Source organism: Colossoma macropomum, unplaced genomic scaffold (assembly GCF_904425465.1).
Source record: "Colossoma macropomum unplaced genomic scaffold, Colossoma_macropomum, whole genome shotgun sequence".
Taxonomy (NCBI): Eukaryota; Metazoa; Chordata; class Actinopteri; order Characiformes; family Serrasalmidae; genus Colossoma; species Colossoma macropomum.
This window is the reverse complement of record NW_023494795.1, coordinates 44888207-44893362: the sequence shown is the minus strand read 5'-3', so window position 1 is coordinate 44893362 and position 5156 is coordinate 44888207.

The window sequence follows — 5156 nt, the reverse complement described above, 5'->3', positions numbered from 1 at the left end:
TGTTATGACCTACGTTTTGTTTCACTGACCTTGATTTTTGCCTGTCCCTTTTTGTACTTTTGGTGACTGTTTTTGGATCTGTGTTTTGACTTTTTGGCCTGGTTTTTGACAATGATATCGGATCACTCCTTTGGTTTTGTTTGCTTTTGGTTATGATCACTTCGGTGATATTTTGCTGCTTTCTGGTTACGATCCATGCATGTTTTTTGACCACTTCTTTGTCGAACTTGAATAAAGCCTTGTGTACATTTTTTATCCGCGAGCGTCTGAATTCTGTTGCATCGTCACAACTTTAATGGTGCGGAACCAAACGTTGCCTGGAAATGTGACTATAGGGAATTTTAAGGATATTTGGTGGGTTTGTGGTGATAAGGCATATATATTTCTACCATATGGGTGGATAGGATGCTGTTATATGGCAACATTGAAGCTTCCATATGAGGTTTTTACTGTCCAGGAGGGAAAAGTATCTGATGAGGTTCAATGCTATTTCTGGAAGTAGGAAGAAAAGGGAACTGGCACAATTTCATAATCTGGAGTCCTATCATTGGAGGATAAGTCTAGGAGAGAAGTGGGGTATAGGATTATTTCTATGGTATGGTGTGACATTTTTGGCAAATCACATTAATAATATTACCTACACCCTACAGGGTTTTGCAAATGAGACTATAAGAGATTTTGAATACTTGTCAAACACTCAAAAGAGTCATAGACTGACGTTGCTGAAACATGATATGGCTCTTGATTATCTTTTGGCCAAACAAGATGGCCTATGTGTGGCTTTGAACTTAACTTGGGATGCATGTTATACTCTGACAATATGACTAGTGTCATGGATGCATTGAAGCATACAAGGGAGGCGTTTGGCCCATTGGAAGGAGCTGGATGGTCTGTGAATGCTTGGTTGCAGGAGAAATTAGGACCGTTGGGAGCAGTGCTGGTTCAGATAATAGTAGCAGTTCTTATATCATTGAGTGTGATGTTTTGTTTCTGTACATTGTTGTTGACCTTTGTGAAGGCTATGAAATTAAGGTGGGTTGGAGTTGTGATGCCTGAAGATTAAGTTCAGATGCCATTACTACATAGGACTGACACAGACGATGATGAGGAAGTGGTAATAGAAGGCGAACTGATGGAGAAATATCAATTTTGAATATCTACTCTTATTATAGTCTTAACGTTTATTTCTGTGATCATTTTGGTATTTAGTGGTCTCTTACTATAGAGTGGGATGATTGCAGGGGGAAATGGAAAAATGTGACTTGGAATAATGTGGAAGTATGATACTGTGAATTTCACATTTACTTATAAGGTGTTAATTTGTATTTGATGTTTTAATTTGCATCTGTTGTTTTTGCAAAAGATACTGGTTGGTGGTTTTCTTTTCTTTCCTTCAAGAACGATATTGGGGGAAGACCACTGTAAGGGTGGTTGGATCTTCAGGGACCCCGATGTGCATGGACATTAAGACTGGACTGAAGGACTTTGACTAAGGACACTGTGATACAATGCCCAGAGTCAACAAATCATCGACACTACACTGAGAGTCGCCGCTGCTGAGGAGCTGCAGTGTGATACATTTTTATGTCTTCATATATATTTGCATGGTATTGGAGTTTGCTATATTATATTGTAATGTGTGATATTGATAGAGGACATTTATAAGGTAGTAATAATCTTAGTAAGACATAATAGTTGGATTGAGTATTTGGGTTGTTTATTGCATGAGTAGTACTTAAATTTATAACGCTTTATTTGTTTTAATTGCTTGAAGACTGATGTTTTCTGTTATGAGGTTGGGACCTCAGATGTTTTTTTTCTTTTTTCGGTGCTTAGGGATATTGGTGCTAGGCAGGGAAAGGTCCATTGGAAGGTCCGATGGGTCGACCAGCCTGAATGTGGACATCGTTTTGATTTTATTTTCTGAGGTTTCCATATGTATTTGCTAAAGTCATATCCTTACACGACTTGTCAAAATTCCTTTTTAAATTGGGCTGGAGTATTCTATGTGGATGCCTAAGGCAGAGGGACTGTGAGAGAATTTTTCCTGTCTAGATTGTTTGATGGACATTTCAGGAAAGATAGCTGCCTGAAAAGGTTTTTCACTCTCACACTCCAGAAAGTTGTTGCATTGCTAAGGTTATGCTGTAGGAAGCATGTGTAGGAGGAACTGTTATTTTGTTACAACTGCAAACACGTATATGTTACTTTTTTGATTTTCGAGACTCTGCGTAGTCTTGAAGGGGGGAAATATGTAGTATCCGAGCTCCAGGTGTTATCTGACGTTGCAGGTTTGGAATGTTTAAGTTAGGGGGCCCCTGGTCCAAAGGTCCAAGGGTCAAGGTCCCCTTCCTCTTTAGTTCCAGATGAATGAGACTATTCTAAGAAGGACCATATGTTCTGCTCCCTTATTTGAAAACAACCACCCTATGTAAAGCAGTAGGCTATACTGTTCTGGAGGGGACACTTCAGAATTGGCACGGATCCCCTCTCAGGTACTTTATGGTGCTTGATATGATACTGTTTTACTTTGTAATAAATATTTTATACAAGCAAGACAGTGTCGGCGGAGACTTCTTCACCATCGTTATTTAATAAGCAACAAGAATTAAAGCTGTGAGCTCCGCTGTCCTGTGTTCATATTGTTCATATGACTGTGGCAGCTCTGGTTTTGGAAAGGAGCTTTAGAGGAACGGTATTTGTGTGTTTTTTTGTGTTCCTAGTTCTATACAGAACCACTGTCTTTACTAAAGGACACTGCTTTTAAGAGTGAACTACCGCACGTGTGGGACGGGCATATTTGACTATGAGTGAATCAGAAACTGTTAATTTGAATGAAAACTCTCTAGGCCAATCAGAAAACGCGACTATCAAGTTCTCTCATACACTCTATGAAGTTCTCTCACACTCACTATAAAAAACCCTTAGAGTTTGATAGTGAGTGTGAGAGGGTTTGATAGTGAGTGTGAAAGAGTTTGATGGTGAGTGTGAGAGTTTGATGGTGAGTGTGAGAGGGTTTGATAATGAGTGTGAGAGGGTTTGATGGTGAGTGTGAGAGTTTGATGGTGAGTGTGAGAAGGTTTGATAATGAGTGTGAAAGAGTTTGATGGTGAGTGTGAGAGTTTGATGGTGAGTGTGAGAGGGTTTGATAGTGAGTGTGAGAGGGGTTGATAGTGAGTGTGAGAGTTTGATGGTGAGTGTGAGAGGGTTTGATAGTGAGTGTGAGAGGGTTTGATGGTGAGTGTGAGAGGGTTTGATGGAGAGTGTGAGAGGTTTGATGGCGAGTGTGAGAGGGTTTGATAGTGAGTGTGAGAGGGTTTGATGGTGAGTGTGAGAGGGTTTGATGGTGAGTGTGAGAGTTTGATGGTGAGTGTGAGAGGGTTTGATAGTGAGTGTGAGAGGGGTTGATAGTGAGTGTGAGAGGGTTTGATGGTGAGTGTGAGAGGGTTTGATAGTGAGTGTGAGAGGGTTTGATGGTGAGTGTGAGAGGGTTTGATGGTGAGTGTGAGAGGGTTTGATGGAGAGTGTGAGAGGTTTGATGGCGAGTGTGAGAGCGTTTGATAGTTAGTGTGAGAGGTTTGATGGTGAGTGTGAGAGGTTAGTTAGGATTTTGACCTAAACAGCCTCTCATATGAGTGTGTGTGTGTGTGTGTGTGTGTGTGTGTGTGTTTGATTCTCTGATAAATTAAATTTCTGCACTGTGTCCAGCCAAAGGGCAATTTCAATGTAAGCTAGGAATATTGGTAACACTTTATAATAAGAGTACATGAACTGACAGTAATTAAGGCATTTACTAAGGAAAAACTCATCAGAAAGCAATGAACCATTAAGCAGGAAGAAATGAATAAGACATATATTAATAACTGTGAGGTTAAGTTATTCAACATGAACTAGTGTGTGAAGATGAAGGTAATTAAGGCTTTCTTCAATGTATGAATATATTAGGAATTAATGTCTTACATAAGCATATTGTTTTCACAAGATCCCCCATGTTCACAGCATTCCAAAACATTCAGCCCTCTTATCCCTGTCACCTGTATTTTGCTTATAATATAAATCTTCCTTTCCGAATCGTTATCGTTTTTATTCATATGATTGTAAGATATACCTTATACAACTGAAATGTTTGAAGTTGTTGCAGAATACACAACATACACATACCTGTAATTTAATTTCATACTGAAGGTGTAATTCCCATTATATTGCTTGGCAACTGTAACAAACTGTAAAATTCATAAGGCGTTAGACATAAAGCTATAAATATTTATAAAAATGCATTACATGTTATAGCCATGCTTATTATGCATTATGAATTGTTAACATAATACATTATAAGTACTGTCGCAAAGTAGCTTCTATAAGCATCTATAAACACATTCATAACATGTTATAATGCATTCATAAGGCATTGTAAACATGGCTATAAAAGGCATTGTAAACATGGCTATAAAACAAAATTCATTAACATAATGCATTATAAGTACTGTTCATAACAAATTATAAGAGCTCATAAGTTATATTTGTCCGGTCTGAGTAAAGTGAAGCATACTGTACTAAAGCCTCCTCCAGTGTTAAGAGTGAGGCTTCAAGTTGAAGTATTTACTGAAGGATTTACTGAAACACTTCAACATATAAAGTACAGCACATTACAGGCTTCCAATATCAGATTTTAAACTATTGCTGCCATCAGTGTTTTACCCAACGTGGGAAAGGCAATGTACACCACCGTTAGCTTGGTATTTGTCTTTACTTTACACTCTCCAAGCTGGGACTGACTTCTTTGCCATATATCTTAACTTTACCAGTGTTTTTGTAGAAATTACTGATTATTCATGATGAATGTATAATGTTTGTGCCCCCTGAAGTAAAGTGAGGAACAATTCACACTTTATTACTGATTAAATACTGATCATTCATGATGAATGTATAATGTTTGTGCCCCCTGAAGTAAAGTGGGGAACAATTCACACTTCACACAGTTCAAAGGAAAGAACAATATTGTTTACTTACGAATTTATAAACAATTTAATGAACTGAATAAAACCAGTGGATGTCACCAATAATCCAACTAGTTCCACCACATGGAAAAAAACCCTCAAAATCAGTTCAATTAGCCATCAACTCCACCAACTTAAGATCAGATGTTGGTTTAACAC